General features: G+C 48.7%; 1 pseudogene; it reads right to left on the bottom strand.

Annotated features, from left to right (window-relative positions):
* Positions 1–419: 419 nt before the first annotated feature.
* LOC139241227 (zinc finger protein 229-like) lies at positions 420–21,920 on the bottom strand (annotated as a pseudogene).
* Positions 21,921–22,211: the final 291 nt, after the last annotated feature.

Below are 22,211 nucleotides of genomic sequence, written 5' to 3'. Positions count from 1 at the left end.
AAACTCGCTGCTCTTTTTGTCGATCTACATTTTCACATGTTCAACTCACATTGACCAGTTTATAACTGAGATCGATTGAGGGTCACTTCTGGTCAGGAAACTCCCAGCTTATCAACCATAGGGGTTTAATAAAAACTTGGGTTTAAATTGTGTCTTTCAGGACCATCGGTCTTCTGAACGTGTTTTGCAGCCAATGAAGTACTTTTTGATAAATAGACACTAGTAATGTCGGAAGGTCGGCAGACCTTTCGCGCACAGCAAGCTCCAACAAACAGCAATGTGATAATGACCAGATAAGCTGTTGTGTTATGTTGATCGAAGGCTAAGTATTGGCCAGGATACCGGGGATAACTAATCTTCTCTTCTTCAAAATAGTGGCCGTGGAATCTATTCCGTCCACCTGAGAGAGCAGACGGGGCCTCGATTCAATGTCTCTTCCTATAGATAGCACCTCCGACAGTACAGCACTCCCTCATCCCTGCACTGGTGTGTCAGCCGAGATTTTGTGCTCAAGTCCCTGGAGTGGAACTTGAAGCCACAACCTTCTGACTCAGAAGCGAGAGTGTCACCAACTGAAGCATCGCTGATAAGGTTGTGATCAATCGATCAGTTTCTTCAAACAGTAAGCAGCCTTTTCACAGATCGAGTGGGTGGCTCTGAAAGAAACCAATATGTTATTTGATTAAACCTTGAACACTTTACTTACTCTTGCTGGGCCCAGCATTGGATTCCTTTGTCAGAAGCCGCGCCTGGAGTTGGCAGTTCAGCCATGGTCCTATTGATTTCTGGAGCAGGATCTTCTGAAGGCATTCGATAAGATGCCACATAAGCGGTTACCTGCACAAGATAAAAACTCACGGAGCTGGAGGTAATAGATTAGCATGGATAGAGGATTGGCTAACTAACAGAAAACAGAGAGTCGGGATAAATGGATAATTTCCGGTTGGCAAATAGTAATTAATGGGGTGCCGCAGGAATCGGTGCTGGGGCCTCAACTATTTACAAAGTTTATTAATGACTTGGATGAAGGGACCAAGTGTAATGTAGGCAAATTTTCTGATGATACAAAGATGGGTGGAAAAGCAAATTGTGAGGAGGGCACAAAGAATCTGCAAAGGGAGTATAATGTGGGAAAATGTGAGGTTATTCATTTCGGCAGAAAAACAGTAAAACAAAGTGTTATTTAAAAGGAGAAACGTTGCAAAATTCTGCAGTACAGAGGGACCTTTGGATCCTTGACCATGAAATATAAGTTAGTATGCAGGTACAGCAAGTAATCAAGAAAGCAAATAGAATGTTGGCCTTTATTGCAAGGGGGAAGGAATATAAAATCAGAGAAGTCCTGCTACAACCTTACAGGGTATTAGTGAGGCTACAAATAGAGTACTGCATTCATTTTTGGTCTTCATATTTAAAGAAGGTTATACTTGCATTGGAGACAGTTCAGAGCAGGTTAACTCTGATGATTGCGGAGATGAGGGGGTTGACATGAAGATAGGTTGGGCCTATAGTCATTGGAGTTCAAAAGGATGAGTGGTGATCTTATCGAAATGTATAAGATAATGAGGGGCTTCGACAAGCATAATGCGGAAAGTATATTTCCACTCATAGGAAAAATAGAACTAGGAGCATAGTCTCAGAATAAGGGCCGCCCATTTAAAAGTGAGAAGAGAAGAAATTTCTTCATTCAGAAGGTTGTAAATCTGTGGAATTCTCTGCCAAAGAGAGCGTTGAAGGCTGAGTCATTGAATATACTTAAGGCGGAGAAAGACATATTTTTGAGCGATAAGGGAATAAAGGGTTATGGGGAGCGGGCAGGGAAGAGGAGCTGAGTCCATGATCCGATCAGCCATGATCTTATTAAATGGCAGAGCAGGTGCGAGGGACCAAATGGTCTACTCCTGCTCCTATTTCTTTTGTTCTAGGCCAAGATCTGATAGAGCAGCAGCTTGTGTGGCACCTTAGCAAAAACGTTTAGGAAGACTGGACAGGAGAGGGTGATGGGCTTCTGCTTCAGTCTGGGACAAGGGAGGGTGAGGGGGGATCTGGTTCTGGATCAGTCTGGGACAAGGGAGGTGAGGGGGATCTGGTTCTGGATCAGTGGTGAATAGGCGAGTGTGAAGAGGGGGTCTTGTTCAGTCTGGACAGGGAAGGGTGAGGGGGGGTGGTGGTTCTAGTTCAGTCTGGTACAGGAGAGGGTGGGGGTGGAGCGGTCTGGTTCTGGGTCAGTCTGGGACCGAGACAATTGAGGGAGACGTTATCTGCTCCAGTCCTGTAGAGTGTCTGGTAAGTGGAGCACATTTGCTGAGTTTATGCTGGGAATTGAAGATGATTGCTTTGTATTTCTGCACCTAGCCAGAGTCAGCATCTTCAGGAGAGGAGAGCGGCTGTGGATAAATGTAACTCCCCGCAGCTGAGTGATAGTGGAGCTAACATGGGGGATCTGGTAGGTGGAGGGGGCAGAGGGATCGCTGGCCCATGTCGGGACCCATTTTCGCAGCTCTGTCGGCCAAAGCTCCCCTCTTGTAGAGACCAGTGTCCCAGATCTGTGGGTTAAAGCTCTGGCGTCTGCCGGTGGGGGGGGGGGTGCAGAGGGATCGCTCCCCCGTGTGGAAACCCACTGTCCCAGGTCTATGGTTGGGGTCTGGGGGCTTCTCCAAGGTCTGTTATGTCCGACGTGGTGTCTGTGGCTTCTCGGGCTGCAGCGCAGAAAGTGGGAATTCAGCTTCAATCTAATTCAGGATTCATGACGGGAATGTTTGGAGAAGTTCCCCTTCTGTCTGCGCACCCTCCAGCTGCGACTTCCCCAGAAACAGTGCAGATCGCGCAGCCCCGACAATGTGCAGTATGTTCAGTGTCTGACCCTGAGCTGCCCCAGGTAGGGGGCAGTGTGTGATGTCACTGTGGGGTGCAGTGTCTGACCCTGAGCTGCCCCAGGGAGGGGGCAGTTTATGATGTCCCTGTGGCGTGAAGTGTCTGACCCTGAGCTGCCCCAGGGAGGGGCCAGTGTGTGATGTCCCCGTGGGGTGCAGTATGTTCAGAGTCTGAACCTGAGCTGCCCAGGGAGGGGGCAGTGTGTGAAAACCCTGTGGGGTGCAGTATGTTCAGTGTCTGACCCTGAGCTGCCCCAGGGAGGGTGCAGTGTGTTCAGTGTCTGACGCTGAGCTGCCCCAGGGAGGGGGCAGTGTATGATATCCCTGTGGGGTGCAGTATGTTCAGTGTCTGACCCAGATCTGCCCTTATTCCTCCTGCTCTAGGGGGCAGTCACATTCCTCTCAGTCTGAGTTCTTCGGAGGGACAGCGTCATCTACTGGTGGTATTTCAAGGCACATCACATCTGGCTCCGTTTCAGAGAAATCCAAAACCAACTTGCAAAATCAATTATTTTTATCATCAATTGTTTAGCTCCATGGTGTTGCAGCTTTCAGTATTGAATAGAACCCTTCTGATATTTTGTATTCGTCTTCAACTTAGGAGATATTGAATACATCCCAATAATATATAATCAGGTAGCTATAGGGAAGGGGAAACTTAAAACTATCACTGACATGAAAGAAAAAGTACTCTGTGAAATAATGGGACTAAAGATGGACAAGTCCCCTGGACCAAAACTGGACAATTCCCCTGGACCAAAGCTGGACAAGTCCCCTGGACCTGATAGCCTGCGACCTAGGCTCTTAAAAGAAGTGGCTGCAGAGATAGTGGATGCGTTGGGTGAAATCTGCCAAAACTCCCTGGATTGTGGAGGGGTCCCAGTAGTTTGGAAAAACACAAATGTAACATCGCTATTTAAAATTGAGGGAGACAGAAAAGAGGAAACTAGAGACTAGTTAGCCTTACTTCTGTTGTTGGGAAAAAGCTGGACTCCATTATTAAGCAGGGCATTTGGAAAATCATAATACAGTCAGACAGAGTCAGCATGGTTTTATGAAAGAGAAATCACGTTTGACAAATTTGCTGGAGTTCTTTGAGAATATAATGAGCAAGGTTGATAAGAGAGAACCAGTGGATGTAGTGTATTTGGATTTCTAGAAGGCATTCGATAAGGTACCATGTATCTGCACAAGATAAAAGTTCACGGATTTGGGGGTAATATATTAGCATGGATAGAGGATTGGTTAACTAACAGAAGACAGAGTGTCGGGATAAATGGGTAATTTTCCGGTTGGCAAACGATGACTCGTGGCGTGCCATAGGGATTGGCCTCAGCTATTTACAATCTATATTAATGACTTGGATGAAGGGACAGAGTGTAATGTTGCCAAATTTGATGTTGATACAAAGATGGATAGGAAAGCAATTGGAGGAGGACACAAATAATCTGCAATGAGATGTAGACAAACTAAGTGAGTGGGTTAATATTTGGAAGATTGAGTATAATGTGGGAAAATGTGAGGTTATCCACTTTGGCAGGAAAAAAAAATACAATTTATTACTTAAATGAAGAGGTATTACAAAATGCTGCATGCAGAGGGACCTGGGTGTCCTTATGTTTGAAACACAAAAAGTTAATGTGCAGGTAAAGCAAGTAATTATAAAGCCAATAGAAATGTTGGCCTTTATTGCCAGGGGGATGGAGTATAAAAGCAGGGAAGTCTTGCTACAACAGTACAGGGTATTGGTGAGGCCACACCTGGAGTATTGCATTCAGTTTTGATCTCCGTATTTAAGGAGGGATATATTTGCATTGGAGAAAGTTCAGAGAAGCTTCACTAGTTTGATTCCTGAGATGAAGGGGTTGACTTATGTAGTTAGGTTGAGCAGTTTGGGCCTATTCTCGTTTAAAAGAATGAGAGGTGATCATATTGAAACATATGATACTGAGGGGACTCAACAAGGTAGATGCAGAGAGGATGTTTCCACTCGTGGGGGAATCTGGAACTAGGGGGCATAGTTTATGAATAAGGGGTAGCCTATTTACATAAGATCAGAAATAGGAACAGAAGTAGGCCAAACGGCCCCTCGAGCCTGCTCTGCCATTCAATAAGATCATGGTTAATCTGATCATGGACTCAGCTCCACTTCCCTGCTTGCTCTCCACAACCCCTTATCGTTTAAGAAACTGTCTATTTCTGTCTTAAATTTATTCAATGTAATAGCTTCCACTGCTCTCTGAGGCAGTGAATTCCGCAGATTTACAACCCTCAGAGAAGAAATTTCTCCTCATCTCAGTTTTAAATGGGTGGTCGCTCATTCGAAGATCATGCCCTCTATTTCTAGTCTCCCCCATTAGTGGAAACATCCTCTCTGCATTCACTTTGTCAAGCCCCCTCATAATCTTATATGGTTCGATAAGATCACCTGTCATTCTTCTGAATTCCAATCTACTTAACCTTTCGTCATAAGTCAACCCCCTCATCCCCGGAATCAATCTAGTGAACCTTCGATTTAGAACCGGGATGATGAGAAATTTCTTTTGAGGGTCTAAACTTTTGGAATTCTCTAACCCGAGAGCTGTAGAGGCTGGGTCATTGAATATATTAAAGGTGGAGATAGCCAGATTTTTGAGCGATAAAAGAGTGAAGGGTTATGGAGAGCGGACAGGGACGTGGTGTTGTATCCAAGATCAGATCAGCCATGATCTTATAAAATGGCAGAGCAGGTTCGAGTGGCCAATGGCCTACTCCTCTCCTATTTCTTATGTTTTTTAAAGGGTGAATTATAGATGCAAACACAATCAGCGATATTTTTTTTGACCATTTTTCCGTTGATTAATTGGGCAAATATCCCGAATATTAAACTCCAGCCCAGTTATAGGAAGAATCAACATCAGCAGAAAGAAAGCCCAACTGTCAGAATGGATACGATTCAGTCTGAGACAACAGCAGAATCTAAACTCTGCAGTCAATTGTGAAATCGCTGGTGTGTCAGCAGGGTGGATGACTGAGTGAATCCCTTGCCACACTTGGCGAGGTGAACGGTCTCTCCACAGTGTGAACTCGCTGGTGTCTCAGCAGGTTGGATGGCTGAGTGAATCCCTTCCCACACTCAGAGCTGGTGAATGGCCTCTCCCTCGTGTGAACTCGCTGGTGTATCAGCAGGTGGGATGTCAGAGTGAATCCCTTCCCACACTCAGAGCAGGTGAACAACCTTTCTCCAGTGTGAACTCGCTGGTGAGTTACAAGGTGGGATGATGTAGTGAATCCCTTCCCACACTCGGTGCAGGTGAATGGCCTCTCCCCACTGTGAACTCGCTGGTGTGTCAGCAGATAGGATGATACAGTGAATCCCTTCCCACACACAGAGCATGTGAATGGCCTCTCCCCAGTGTGAACACGCTGGTGAGTTACAAGGTTGGATGATGTAGTGAATCCCTTCCCACACTCGGTGCAGGTGAACGGCCTCTCCCCAGTGTGAACTCGCTGGTGTCTCAGCAGGTCGGATGAGGTAATGAATCTCTTCCCACACTCGAAGCAGGTGAACGGCCTCTCCCCAGTGTGAACTCGCTGGTGTCTCATCAGGTAGGATGAGGCAGTGAATCCCTTCCCACACTCAGAGCAGATGAACGGCCTCTCCACAGTGTGAACTCGCTGGTGTTTCAGCAGGTAGGATGAGGCAGTAAATCCCTTCCCACACTCAGAGCTGGTGAATGGCCTCTCCCTCGTGTGAACTCGCTGGTGTATCAGCAGGTGGGATGTCAGAGTGAATCCCTTCCCACACTCAGAGCAGGTGAACAACCTTTCTCCAGTGTGAACTCGCTGGTGAGTTACAAGGTGGGATGATTTAGTGAATCAATTCCCACACTCGGTGCAGGTGAATGGCCTCTCCCCACTGTGAACTCGCTGGTGTGTCAGCAGATAGGATGATACAGTGAATCCCTTCCCACACACAGAGCATGTGAATGGCCTCTCCCCAGTGTGAACACGCTGGTGAGTTACAAGGTTGGATGATGTAGTGAATCCCTTCCCACACTCGGTGCAGGTGAACGGCCTCTCCCCAGTGTGAACTCGCTGGTGTCTCAGCAGGTCGGATGAGGTAATGAATCTCTTCCCACACTCGGAGCAGGTGAACGGCCTCTCCCCAGTGTGAACTCGCTGGTGTCTCATCAGGTAGGATGAGGCAGTGAATCCCTTCCCACACTCAGAGCAGATGAACGGCCTCTCCACAGTGTGAACTCCCTGGTGTTTCAGCAGGTAGGATGAGGCAGTGAATCCCTTCCCACACTCGGAGCAGGTGAATGGCCTCTTCCGAGTGTGACAGCGCCGATGAACTTCCAGCTCAGACGGGTAATTGAATTCCTTGCCACAGTCCCAACATTTCCATGGTTTCTCCATGCTGCGGGTCTCCTTGTGTCTCTCCAGGTTGGACGACCAGTTGAAGCCTTGTCCACATACACAACACGTGTACGGGTTCTCCCCGCTGTCAATGCTGTGATGTTTTTTCAGGCTGTGCAACTGGTTAAAGCTTTTTCCACAGGCAGTGCACTGCAACACTCTCACTCGGGTGTGTTTTCTCGTGCTTTTCCAGTCACACTGATGTTTGAAACTGTTCCCACAGACACAACAGACAAACTTTTCTCCATCCAAATTCAAAGGCTGATGATATTCCGGTCCTGATGAATCGAGCGATTCCGCCAGATCTTGACGTGATGTTTGGTTTGTGTTTCCCGTCTGCAAATCCTCCCCTTCTGATACCCTGGAAAAGGAGTTTACAAAAATCATTACTGCAAGTACAGGACAGAAATTCACAACAGACAATTCAAGATTTTAAGGAAAATTCTTTCCTCTCTTGTTCCTCCAAAGCTGTAAATCCCCACCCCATACTCTCTTCCCCTTCCCTGTCCTGAAATTAAAACACATCGCACGTCTGAATGCAGCTTGTCCTGTGCACCTAATTATCAACACCATCTCTGGCTGGGTTCAGATCTACACTCACTGGTTCCCCTCCCTCTCCTCCCCTGAAGGTGCTGACTCTGGCTGGATTCAGTTCTACAATCACTGGTTCCCCTCCCTCTCCTCCCCTGAAGGTGCTGACTCTGGCTGGGTTCAGTTCTACAATCACTGGTTCCCCTCCCTCTGCTCCCCTGAAGGTGCTGACTCTGGCTGGATTCAGTTCTACAACCATTGGTTCCCCTCCGTCTCCTCCCCTGAAGATGTTGACTCTGGCTGGGTTCAGTTCTAGACTCACTGGTTCCCCTCCCTCCCGCACAATCCCAGAGGGTGCTGACTCTGGCTGGTTTCAGTTAACATAAGAACATAAGAAATAAGAGCAGGAGTAGGCAATTTACTCTAGGCCTGCTCCCCCATTGAATAAGATCATGGCTGATCTGATCATGGGCTCAGCTCCAGTTCCCTGCCCGTTCCCCATAACCCTTTACTGCCTTATCACTCAAAAATCTGTCTTTCTGCCTTAAAATATATTCAATGACACAGCCTCCACAGCTCTCTGAGGCAGAGAATTCCATAGATTTACAAACCTCTGAGAGAAGACATTTCTCCTCATCTCAGTTTTTAATGGCAGCCCTTACTTTAAGGCTTGTAAAAAGGGAACAGCAATAATCATGGGTGAGTTTAATCTCCATATTGATTGGACAAATCAAATTGGTCAGGGTAGCCTTGAGGAGGAGTTTATAGAGTGCCTAAGGGACAGTTTCCTTGAGCAGTTTGTAACGGAGCCAACTAGGGGGCAGGCTATCTTAGATCTGGTCCTGTGTAATGAGACAGGATTAATAAACAATCTCCAAGATAAAGGGTTCCCTCGGAATGAGTGATCATAGTATGATTGAATTTCAAATTCAGATGGAGGGTGAGAAAGTTGGATCTCTAACCAGCGTACTAAGCTTAAATAAAGGAGACTATGAGGGCAGAGTTGGGTAAAGTGGACTGGGAAAATAGATAAAAGTGTAGGACGGTTGATGAACAGTGGTATACAATTAAGGAGATATTTCACAACTCTCAAGCAAAATATATTCCAGTGAGGAGGAAAGGGTGTAAGAGAAAAGATAACCATCCATGGCTAACTAAAGAAACAAAGGACAATATCCAATTAAAAACAAGGGCATACAAAGTGGCCAAAACTAATGGGAGGACAGAAGACTGGGAAGATTTTAAATGCCAGCAAAGAACGACTGAAAAAATGATTAAGAAAAGGAAGATAGACTCTGAAAGTAAACTAGCGCAAAATATAAAAACAGATAGCAAGAGTTTCTATAGATATATAAAATGAAAATGGGTGGCTAAAGTAAACGTTGGTCCCTTAGAGGACGAGACCGGGGAATTAGTAATGTGGGATATGGAAATGTCAGAAACTCTGAACAAATAATTTGTATCAGTCTTTATGGTAGACGACACTAAGAATATTCCAACAGTGGACAGTGAAGGGGTTATGGAGGGGGGGGGGGAAGGAACTTAACACAATCACAAAGGAGGTGGTACTCAGGAAAACTTAGAAATATGTGCAGGAGTAGGCCATTCGGCCCGTCGAGCCTGCACCACCATTCAATGAGTTCATGGCTGAACATGCAACTTCAGTACCCCATTCTCGCCATACCACTTGATCCCCCGAGTAGTAAGGACTACATATAACTCCTTTTTGAATATGTTTAGTGAATTGGCCTCAACAACTGTCTGTGGTAGAGATTTCCACAGGTTCACCACTCTCTGGGTGAAGAAGTTTCTCCTCATCTCGGTCCTAAATGGCTTACCCCTTATCCTTAGACTATGACCCCTGGTTCTTGACTTCCCCAACATTGGGTAAGATAATGGGACTAAAGGTAGATAAATCCGTTGGACTCGATGGCTTTCGTCCTAGGGTCTTGAGCAATAACGGCAGCGATTGTGGATGAATTGGTTGTAATTTACCAAAACTTCCTGGATTCTGGAGAGGTCCCAGCAGATTGAAAAACTGCAAATGTAACTCCACTATTTAAAAATGGAGGCAGACAAAAAGCAGGAAACTGGAGATCAGTTAGCCTAACATCTGTAGTTGGGAAAATAATGGAGTCCATTATTAAACAAGCAGTAGCACGACATTTGGTTAAGCAAAATTCGGTGAGGCAGAGTCAGCATGGATTTATGAAGGGGAAGTCATGTTGGACAAATTTGCTGGAGTGCTTTGAGGATGTAAGGAACAGGATGGATAAAGGCGAACCAGTGCATGTGGTGTGTTTGAACTTCCAGAAGGCATTTGACAAGTCGCCACATAAAAGGTTACTGCACAAGATAAAAGTTCATGGGGGGTGAGGGTAATATATTGGATGGATAGAGGATCGGCTAACTAACAGACAACAGAGAGTCAATCTCTGGTTGGCAACCAATCACTAGTAGGGTGCCACAGGGATCAGTGCTGGGACCCCAACTATTTACAATCTATATCCACGATTTGGAGGAAGGGACCGAGTGTAACGTAGCCAAGTTTGCTGACGATACAAAAATGGGAGCAAAAGCAATGTGTGAGGAAGACACAAAAAATCTGCAAAAGCACATCGTCAGGCTAAGTGAGTTGGTAAAAATTTGGCAGATGGATTAGAATGATGGAAAGTATGAGGTCATGTACTTTGGCAGAAATAAATCAAAGAGCAAGTTATTATTCAAATGGAGAAATATTGCAAAGTGTCGCAGTACAGTGTGACCTGGGGGTACTTATGCATGAAACACAAAAGGAGAATATGCAGGTATAGCAAGTGAACAGGAAAGCCTTTATTGCAAAGGGGACGGAGTATAAAAGCAGGAAAGTCTTACTACAGCTATATAAGGTATTGGTGAGGCCACACCTGGAATACTGTGTGCAGTTTTGGTTTTCATGTTTAAAAAAGGATATTCCTGCTTTGGAGGCAGTTCAGGGAAGGTTCACTCGGGTGATTCCGGGGATGAGGGGGTTGACTTATGAGGAAAGGTTGAGTAAGTTGGGCATCTACTCATTGGAATTCAGAAGAATGAGGTGATCTTATCGAAACATATAAGATTATGAGGAGGCATGACAAGGTGGATGCAGAGAGGATGTTTGCCTTCCATTTGCTTTCCTGATCACTTGCTGTATCTGCAGACTAACCTTTTGTGTTTCGTGCAGGTCCCTCTGTACTGCAGCACTTTGCAATTTTTATCCATTTAAATTATAATTTGCAGTATTTTGCTTCTGCCAAATTGGATAACCTCATATTTTCCCACATTATACTCTATCTGCCAAAATTGTGCCCACTCGCTTAGCCTGTCTATATCTCTTTGCAGATGTTTTGTGTCCTCCTCACAGTTTGCTATCCCATCCATCTTTGTATCATCATCAAACTTAGTTACATTATAGTCGGCCCCTGCATCGAAGTCATTAATATAGATTGTAAATAGTTGAAGACCCAGCACCGATCCCTGCAGCACCCCACGAGTCCATGTTTGCCAACCAGAAAATGACCCATTCATCCCGACTCTCCTTTTACTGTTCTTTAGCCAATCCTCTATCCATGCTAATATATTATCCCCAACCTTATGAACTTTTATCTTATACAGTAACCTCTTATGTGACACCTTGTCGAATGCCTTCTGGAAATTTTCCAAATACACCACATCCACTGGTTCCCCCTTATCCATCCTGCCCGTTACATTCTCAAAGAGTTCCAGCATATTTGTCAAACATAATTTCCCATTCATAAAACCATATTGAATTATGCTGCACCAAATGGCCTGCAACTGCTTCCTTAGTAATAGATGTTGGACAGATACGGTTTCTGTCATTCTCTGACACTATGTGACAGGTGAGTGTTGGATAGCTACTGCCTCTCTCATTCTCTGACACTATGTGACACGTTAGTGTTGGATAGATACTGCGTCTCTCATTCTCTGACACTATGTGACAGGTGAGTGTTGGATAGATACGGCCTCTCTCATTCTCTGACAATATGTGACAGGTGAGTGTTGGATTGAAACTGCCTCTCTCATTCTCTGACACTATGTGACAGGTGAGTGTTGGATAGATACTGCATCTCTCATTCTCTGACAATATGTGACAGGTGAGTGTTGGATTGATACTGCCTCTCTCATTCATTGACACTATGTGACATGTGAGTTTTGGATAGATAATGTCTCTCATTCTCTCACACTATGTGACTGGTGAGTGTTGGATATATACTGCCTCTCTCATTCTCTGATACTATGGGCCCAAGTTTCCACACGATAAAAAACGGGCGCCCCTCCGAGCTGGGCGCCCGTTTTTCGCGCCTAAAACAGCGCCGGAAAAAAACTCGCGATTCTGGAGAGCCCTGCAGCTCGTTTTCTGTTTGGCACGGCGCCCAGGGGGGCGGAGCCTACACTCGCGCCGATTTTGTAAGTGGGAGGGGGCGGGTACTATTTAAATTAGTTTTTTCCTGCCGGCAACGCTGCACGTGCGTGTTGGAGCGTTCGCGCACGCGCAGTGTGAAGGAAACATTGGCACTCGGCCATTTTTGTAGTTCTTTGCAGCTGTTTAATTATTGAACATTTTTTAATAAAACCACATTGCCATCAGCACTGAGGCTTCCGGCTTACTGCCCCTCCCTCCCTCCCTCCCGTTCGCGGGAACGACGCTGAGCTGACTGTAAGGCTTCCACCTCAAGTGGAAGGCTGTTTGCTGCCTGGATACTGCCTGCCTGACCCTCCCTCCCGTTCGCGGGAACATCGCTGAGCTGACTGTAAGGCTTCCACCGCAAGTGGAAGGCTGTTTGCTGCCTGGTTACTGCTTGCCTGCCCCTCCCTCCCGTTCGCGGGAACGACGCCACATCGGTGAGCTGATTGAAGCACTTTCACACAGGGAGGAAGATGGTTTATTTAATCTTTTCTTTGCTTATAAATGTTTATTCAGGTTGGATTTATTTGTATAATATTTGTAGAAGTATAAATAAGGATTTGTTGTAGAATTTAATGACTTTCCTTCCCCCCCACCTCCCCCGGCCTACCTAGTTCTGGACGCCTAATTTGTAATCTGCGCCTGATTTTTTAATGTGTAGAACAGGTTTTTTCAGTTCTTCAAAAATCTTCGCTTGCTCCATTCTAAGTTGGTTTGGAGTAAGTTTTCACTGTGGAAACTTTGAAATCAGGCGTCAGTGGCCGGACACGCCCCCGTTTGAAGAAAAAATTCTGTTCCAAAGTAGAACTTTTCTACCTGACTAGAACTGCGGAAAAAAAATGTGGAGAATTGCGATTTCGAAGATAGTCCGTTCTCCACCAATTGCTCCTAAAAATCAGGCGCAAATCATGTGGAAACTTGGGCCCTATATGACAGGTGAGTGTTGGATAGATACTGCCTCTGTCATTTTCTGATACTATGTGACAGGTGAGTGTTGGATAGATACTACCTCTCTCATTCTCTGACACTATGTGACAGGTGAGTGTTGGATAGATACTGCCACTTTCAATCTCCGGTGCAGTATCAGTGTGGGACTGATCAGTGATTATAGGATAGATACTTACACTTTCACTCTCTGATCTATTGACAGGTATATATAGAGTTAATAGTGTTGGTGTCTGGTACGCAAGTGTGGATTGGACTCTGTATCTGTCCATCTCTGGTATGTGAATGAGGATTTGACTCAATATGTCAGTTTCTGATACGAAACTGTATTTTTTATTCTGTACCTGTCAATTTCTGGTAATTGCCTGTTGGTTTCATTCTGTAACTTTCCATTCCTGGTGTGTTAGTATGTGTTTTGTGCTGTATCTGTGCCATCTCTGTTATGTGAATGTGAGCTCGACTCCATACCCGTCATTCTCCAGTATGTTAGTATTGTTTAACTGTGTACCCCCAATTCCTGATAGAGTGTTCGTTTTACTTTCTAACTGTCAATTTGTGTTATGTAGGCGAATGTTTATGCTGAATCTCTCGATCTCTGGTATGTGAGTGTGGGCCTTTCTCTGTATCTCTCCATTTCTCTATTGGGAGACTGGGGTTTATTCTGTACTTGTCAAGTCCTGATATGTGATTGTGGGCCTTACTCTATACCTGCCAGTTTCTGCTTAATTGAGAGTGGACGTTCCTTCGTACCTGTCTGTTTCTGGTATGAAAGAGTGGTCTTTACCCTGTACCTGTCAATTACTGGTAAACGAGTAAGGGCATTTCAGTGTTTGTCAATTTATATTATGGGAATATAGATTTTAATATTTAATCTCTGATGTGTGAGTGTGGGTTTTACACTGCATCTCTCATTCTCTGATATGCAAGTGTGTGTATTTTTCTGTACCTGTCAGGTTTCGGTAAATGTGTTGAGGTTTAATCTGTGCCTCTCATTTTCTGCTGTTAATCTGGGTTTAATCTGTACCTATTATTCCTGCTACTTGATTGTATGTTTTCGACTGTACCTGACAGTTCCTGCTTAGTGAGTGTAGAATTTACTCTGTATTTGCCAGTCTCTGGTATGTGAACATGAGAATCAATGTTACTTTTAAACTTTATTTCTCTGATATGTGAGTGAAGATTTTGCCTTCTACCTGTGGGTGTGGGTTTTACTCTGCATCTATCAGTTTCTGCGATGCAAGTAACAATTTTACTTACTGCCTTTCAGTTTTCCGACGTGTGCCCATGGGATTTACACTTTACCTGTCACTCTCTGGTATGCAAGTGTGAATTTTATTCGGTTACTCTCACCTTCATATACGTGGGTGTGTGTACTGTATCTGTCAGTCTATGGTACGGGAATGTGGGGTTTATTCTGCACCTGTCATCTTCTGGTATGTTCGTGGGGTTAAATACTGAATCAGTCAGATTCTGAAACATGAATATGGCTTTTGCTCTGTACCCATCAACTTCTGATATGCGAGTGTGGTTTATACTTTCTGTTTTATTCTCTACCTGCCAGTTTCTGGCAAGTGAGTGTGGATGTTTAATGTACCTGTCAGTGTGATCTGTTACAATGGTGAAACAGCATCTGACTCCACTGCTCCATGTGGCTGTAAGATTCACAATGTAACTCTGCCACTTCGGATCACTGTGGGACTGACAGCTTCTTATCAATCAAGTGGCAAAAAGATATGATAATGATATGCAATTAGCACTCCAATGTATCGTTATTGCACAACGTCACATGGTTAAGGAATTGGGCCCGTAACATTACGTCAAGCAATGAAACTATGTCAGACGAATTAAGTTAAATGCATCTCTGCGGTATGGATGTACAAATCACTCCGTAATCACTGGTAGGGGGATTATGGGCCACTTTTGGTCAATGCGTGTAGTTAAGCATTCTAAGTGCCCCATGGATAATTTGCAACGACTACACTCTACATGTACACCTGTGCTTACATCCCCACCCATATTAAATCTCACACTACACGTCCAGTATGCGGACAAGCCGTCTGACACTTGTAATATAACAACAATTAAAGCAAATCTGAAAACGTCAGTGAGACAAAGGCGTGATATATTAGGTGGTGTAGGAACAGGAATAGGAGCATTAAACTCTATGGACATTTAGACCTTACAAAACAAAATACAAAAGGTCGGGGGACTCACTGGAGATGCAATTCGATTGCGAAATGCATGGGACAGAGGTCTCACAGTACAGATGTTTTCTAGTTGGCTGTCGGAAGTAATGCGATGGGAACACAGAGATAAAACTGCTCAAGAGATAGGGACTATCACTGGGCGACAACAAGAATTAGGCCATCACACACAATGCACGTTTGATGAAGTCACCCGGCAACAATTAAGGGCAGAGTTAGAACGTATTGTCATGTCAGGCATGCAGATAGTTGGAGCAAAATATTCCACTTTGGCAACAGAAACCTAGGGGTAAAACCTACTATGCAACATACACAATGTGATGACAAGGGGTGTAACTTTACTATGAGAATAGTCAATATCACAAAAACCAACATTTGGTGCCAGTTTATAGTGCTTTCCCACCTGTATGGCCAACATCTATGGGTACCCGAGTTAAAGGGTGGATCGATCGATGCTAGCAATAGAACTCACCAAGCTTAAGATTGTCAAATATGACCTTTCGGTATGGTGTGTCCTTTGCGCACACCTGTGTTTGAACCAAGCTTCCTGCAGCAGGAATATGTATTTGGACACTTGTAAAATTGTATCATTGTACGGTACATGAAATCGGACAGAATCATGTTTGTATTATCCCATCTATCTTGACGGCACCCGTAAAGATCCTCCTCTAAATGCTTGCTTTAAAGGTATGTATACCATATATGACCTTCATTCTAAAAGGTCATATCGATTGGAACGATGGAAAAATGTTGTGCGCCATCATACCTCCCACTGTAGACCAAACTCGTTCAGCTCAATTTCTAAAATAATCAAAAGGTCACTGACGAATCGAGCAAACGAGGGCATACTCTTCATACTGTGCAAGTTGCTATGAGTTACAGTGAAGGCGTCTTGGTCAAGTTGCGCCAACAGTCACTGACCTTACGGTACACCATGTGGGACATCTTTTACGGATGGTCCCCAAAAACATCCACCGCTTTGAAGCTGTTAATACATCCTATCGTTGTTTTACTCGTCGCGTTATTACTGACATTACTGCTTGTATGTATTCTTTGGTGTAGATTGCGGGCATTGCTTGCGTATACTCAACGTGTAACTGATGCATTACACCTTCAACTTGATTATATCACTTAGAATGTCTAAATATCAAGGGTGGATTGTATTGTATAGGGTTAATCACATAGGGTTAATTATGATATTTAGTCATTTACAGTGTGTTTCTGCTTCATGCCTCGTGGATTGTTGAAGATGGAGAGAGAGACAGAGAGAGAGCGAAGTTGAGGTGCAGACCAGCTAGGAGTTGGTCATAAGCCAATGTTTGTTCAATAGTATGTTTGTTCAATAGTACAAAGGAACGGACTCTCCAGTAGCTCTTTGAACTTCACCTTGGACGGTGATTCGCGAGTGGTGCCGGGACCCCCCCCAAGGCTCCTGACCAGCCGTCGTTGCGGATTTCGCGACGGGCAGAAAGCTTTGTTGCATCTCATCATCCTTCTCTTTCCTTCGTAAACTGTATAATGTTTCTTTTCTCTCAGTAAACGGTATTTTATCTTTAGTTCATTTGTCTTGTCTCTTATTTAACATTCATCCAGATCCAGAACCTGGGTCTATTATTATCGATCCAAAACAGGGCCATATCTAACTCGCTCTTGAATATATCGAACGGACTGGAATCAATAACTCTCTGCGATAGAGAATTCCACCGGTTCAAAACTCTCTGAGTGAAGAAGTTTCTCCTCATCTCGGTCCTAAATGACCTACCCCTGATCCTTAGACTGTGACCCCTGGTTCTGGGTTTCCCCAACATCGAGAACATTCTTTCTGCATCTAACCTGTTCAATGCCGTCAGAATTTTATATGTTTCTATGAGATCCCTTCTCATTTTTCTAAACTCCAGTGAATACAGGCCCAGCCGATCCAGTTTCTCCTCATATGTCAGTCCGGCCATCTCGGGATTCAGTCTGACGAACCTTCGCTGCACTCCCTCAATAGGAAGAACGTCCTTCCTCAGATGAGGAGACCAAAACTGAACACAATATTCCAGGTGAGGCCTCACCAAGGCCCTGTACAACTGAAGTAAGACCTCCCTGCTCCTATACTCAAATCCTCTCGCTATGAATGCCAATATGTCATTTAACACCTTCACCACCTGCTGTACCTGCATGCTAACCTTCAATGACTGATGTACCATGACACCTAGGTCTTATTGCACCTCCCCTTTTCCTAATCTGCCGCCATTCAGATAATATTCTGCCTTCATGTTTTTGCTAAAATGGAAAACCTCACATTTATCCACATTATACTGCATCTGCCATGCATTTGCCCACCCTACAGCCTCTTCTCATCCTCCTCACAGCTCACACCGCCATCCAGCTTAGTGTCATCTGAAAACTTGGAGATATTACACTAAATTCCTCCATCTAAATCATCGATGTATATTGTAACTAGCTGGTGTCCCAGTACTGAGCCCTGCAGTACCCATCAGTCACTGCCTGCCATTCTGAAAAGGACCCGACTCTCTGCTTCCTGTCTGGAACCAGTTCTCCATGCACATCAGTACATTATCCTCAATACCATGTGCTTTAATTTTGCACACCAATCGCTTGTGTGGGACCTTGTCAAAAACTTTTTGAAAGTGCAAATACACCACATCCACTGATTCTCCCTTGTCCACTCTACCAGTTACATCCTCAAAGAATTCTAGAAGATTTGTCAAGCATGATTTCCCTTTCATAAATCCATGCTGACTTGGACCGATTATGAGGGAGTTAGATATGGCCCTTATGGATAAAGGGATAAAGGGGTATGGAGAGAAAACAGGAAAGGGGTACTGAGGGAATGATCAGCAATTATCTTATTGAATGGCGGTGCAGGCACGAAGGGCCGAATGGCCAACTCCTGCACATATTTTCTATGTTTCAAAAAGATCACCCAATTCTCCTAAACTCCAATGTGTTTAGTTAATAGAGTAAAGCTCCCTCTATACTGTCCATTAAACACTCCCAGGACAGGTACAGCACGGGGTTAGATACGGAGTAAAGCTCCCTCTCCACTGTCCCATCAAACACTCCCAGGACAGGGACAGGGGTTAGATACAGAGTAAAGCTCCCTCGACACTGTCCCATCAAATACTCCCAGGACAGGTACACGGGGTTAGATAGAGTAACGCTCCCTCGACACTGTCCCATCAAACACTCCCAGGACAGGAACAGCTGGAGGATCCGCTCCTATTCTGGGGCCCGCACTTTCCCCACAATCCGGCTCCCGGCTCCCTCTCACTGGGAGACACCCACCATCAGCCTCCTCTCTCACCCCCGGGGGACACCCACCCTCAGCCCCCTCTCCTACCCCCGGAAGACAATGACCCTCAGCCCCCTCTCCTAACACTGACCCACGGGAACACTCACCCTCAGCCCCATCTCCTATCCCCGACTCCCGGGGACACTCACCCTCAGCCCCATCTCCTACCCCCGACTCCCGGGGACACTGACACTCAGCCCCTCTCCTACCCCCGACCCCCGGGAGACACTGACTCTCAGCCCCCTCTCTCACCCCATACCCCAGGGGGACACTGATCCTCAGCCCCCTCTCCTACCCCCGGGGTACACTCGCCCTCAGCCCCCTCTCCAACCCCCGTCCCCCGGGGGACACTGACACTCAGCCCCCTCTCCTACCCCAGATCCTCGGGACACTGACTCTCAGCCCCCTCTCTCATCCCCGACCTCCGGGGACACTGACCCTCAGCCCCCTCTCCTACCGCCGACCCCCGGGGGACACTCACCGTCAGCCCCCTCTCCTACCCCTGACCGCCGGGGGACACCCACCCTCAGCCCACTCTCCTACCCCAGAATGCCGGGGGACATTGGCCCTCAGCCCCCTCTCCTACCCCAGAACGCCGGGGGACATTGTCCCTCAGCCCCCTCTCCTACCCCCGACCCCCGGGGACACTGACCCTCAGCCCCTTCTCTCACCCCCGACGACACTGATCCTCAGCCCCCGGGGGACACACCCTCAGACACCTCTCCTACCCCCGACTCCGGGGACACTCACGCTCAGCCCCCTCTCCTACCCCCGACCTCGGGGATACTGACCCTCAGCCCCCTTTTCTACCCCCGATCCCCGGGGGACACTCAGCCTCAGCCCGCTCTCCGACACCCGTGGACACTGACCCTCAGCCCGCTCTCCTACCACCGACCCCGGGGACACTCACCCTCAGCCCCCCCTCCCTCCCCCGACCCCCGGGGACACCCGCCCTCAGCCCCCTTTCCCACCCCCGACCACGGGGTCACTCACACTCAGCCCCCTCTCTCTCCGCCGACCCCGGGAACACAGACCCTCAGCCCCCTCTGCTACCGCCGACCCCGGGGACACTGACCCTCAGCCCCCTGTCCTACCCCCGACACCCGGGGGACAATGACCCTCAGCCCCCTCTCCTACCCCCGACCCCAGGGGACACTGACCCACAGCCCCCTCTCTCACTCCCGACCCCCGGGTGACACGGACCCTCAGCCCCCTCTCTCACTCCCGACCACGTGGACATCCACCCTCAGCCCCCTCTCCGAACCACGACCCCCGGGGACACACACCCTCAGCCCCCTCTCCTACGCCCGAACCCCGGGGGACACTGACCCTCAGCCCCTTCTCCTACCCCCGACCCCGGGACACTCACCCAAAGCCCCCTCTCCTACCCCCGGGGACAATGTCCCTCAGCCCCCGCTCCTAACCCCGACCCCCTGGCGCACTGACCCTCAGCCCCCTCTCACACTCCCGACTCCCCGGGGGACACTCACCCTCAGCCCTCTCTCTCATCCCCGACCCCCGGGGACACTCACCCTCAGCCCCCTCTCCTACCCCCGGGGACACTGACCCTCTGCCCCCTCTCCTACACTCGACCCCAGGGGACACTGACCCTCAGCCCCCTCTCCTACTCCCCACCCCTGGGGACACTGACCCTCAGCCCCCTTTCATAACCCCGACTCCCGCGGACACCCACCCTCAGCCCCCTCTCCTACCCCCGACCCCGGGGGACACTGACCCTCAGCCCCCTCTCCTACCCCCGACCCCCCGGGGACGCCCAACCTCAGCCCCCTCTCCTACCCCCGACCCCTGTGGGACACTGACCCTCAGCCCCCTCTCCTACCCCCCGACCCCTGAGGGACACTCACCCTCAGCCCCCTCTCCTACCCCCTGCCCCAGGGGGACACTCACCCTTAGCCCCCTCTCCTACCCCCGGGGACACTGACCCTCAGGTCTCTCTCCTACTCCCGACCCCGGGGACACTGACCCTCAGCCCACTCACATATCCCCGACAACCGGGGGGCACTGAACCTCTGCCCCCTCTCCTACCACCGACCCCCGGTGGACATTGACCCTCAGCCCCATCTCCTACCCCCGACCCCGTGGACATTGACCCTCAGCCCCCTCTCCTACCCCCGGGGACACAGACCCTTAGCCCCCTCTCCCACCTCCGACCCCCATGGGGACACCCATCCTCAGCGCCCTCTCCTACACCCGACCCCCGGGGGACACTGACCCTCAGCCGCTTCTCATAACGCCGACCCCCGGGGCCACTCACCCGCAGCCCCCGATCCTACCCCAGAATCCCGGGGACACTCACCCTCAGCCCCCTCTCCTACCCCCAACCGACGGGGTACACTGACTTTCAGCCCCTTCTCTCACCCTCAGTCCCCTCTCCAACCCCGACCCCCGGGGGACACGGACCCTCAGCCCCCTCTCCTACCCCCGACCCCCGGCGGACACCCACCGTCAGCCCCCTCTCCTACCCCCGACCAACGGGGGACAAACCCTCAGCCCCCTCTCCTACCTCCGAACCGCGGGGGACATCCACCCTCAGCCCCCTCTCTCACCCCCGACCCCCGGGGGAAACTCACCCTCAGCCCCCTCTACAACCCCGACCCCCGGGGGACACGGAGCCTCAGCCACCTCTCCTACCCCTGACCACCGGGGGACACCCACCGTCAGCCCCCTCTCCTACCCCCGACCAACGGGGGACAAACCCTCAGCCCCCTCTCCTACCTCCGAACCGCGGGGTACACCCACCCTCAGCCCACTCTCTCACCCCCGACCCCCGGGGAAACGCACCCTCAGCCTGCTCGACTACCCCCGACCCCCGGGGACACTGACCCTCAGCCCCCTCGGCGACCCCCGACCCCCGGGGGTCACTCACCCACAGCCCACTCTCTCACCCCCGACCCCCGGGGAAACACACCCTCAGCCCCCTCGACTACCCCCGGGGACACTGACCCTCAGCCCCCGCGGCGACTCCCGACCCCCGGGGATACTGACCCTCAGCCCCCTCTCCTACCCCCGACCCCCGGGGACACTGACCCTCAGCCACCACTCCTACCCCCGACCCCCGGGGACACTGACCCTCAGCCACCACTCCTACCCCCGACCCCCGGGGACACTTACCCTCAGCCACCTCTCCTACCCCCGACCCCTGGGGGACACTGACCATCAGCCCCATCTCCGGCTCCCTCCGCTGACCGCTGACTTTCCGCCATTTTGTTTTCTTTCACCAACCTTCAACATCCGGATCTAGGACATGCGCAGTGGGAGTTCAGAGCGCGCTAAGGGATCGATGTGATCCGTCGCTGCTATTGGGTGAAGGCAGCGGATTGACAGCAGCCCGACCAATCGCCCAGAATCGCCCCGCCCACCCCCACAGCCGTAGGCGGGGCCGGTCCCAATCATCGTGGCTCCTGATTAGAAACCTGCCGGTAACCGCCCTTGCGCGTGTGACCTCCGTAACCTGGCAACCCGAGCACTGTGACGTAGATAACCTGGCAACG

This window comes from Pristiophorus japonicus (genome assembly GCF_044704955.1).
Source record: "Pristiophorus japonicus isolate sPriJap1 chromosome 24 unlocalized genomic scaffold, sPriJap1.hap1 SUPER_24_unloc_2, whole genome shotgun sequence".
NCBI lineage: Eukaryota > Metazoa > Chordata > Chondrichthyes > Pristiophoridae > Pristiophorus > Pristiophorus japonicus.
Note: the sequence above shows the minus strand (reverse complement) of the source record. Positions and strands in the feature narration are given on the sequence as shown.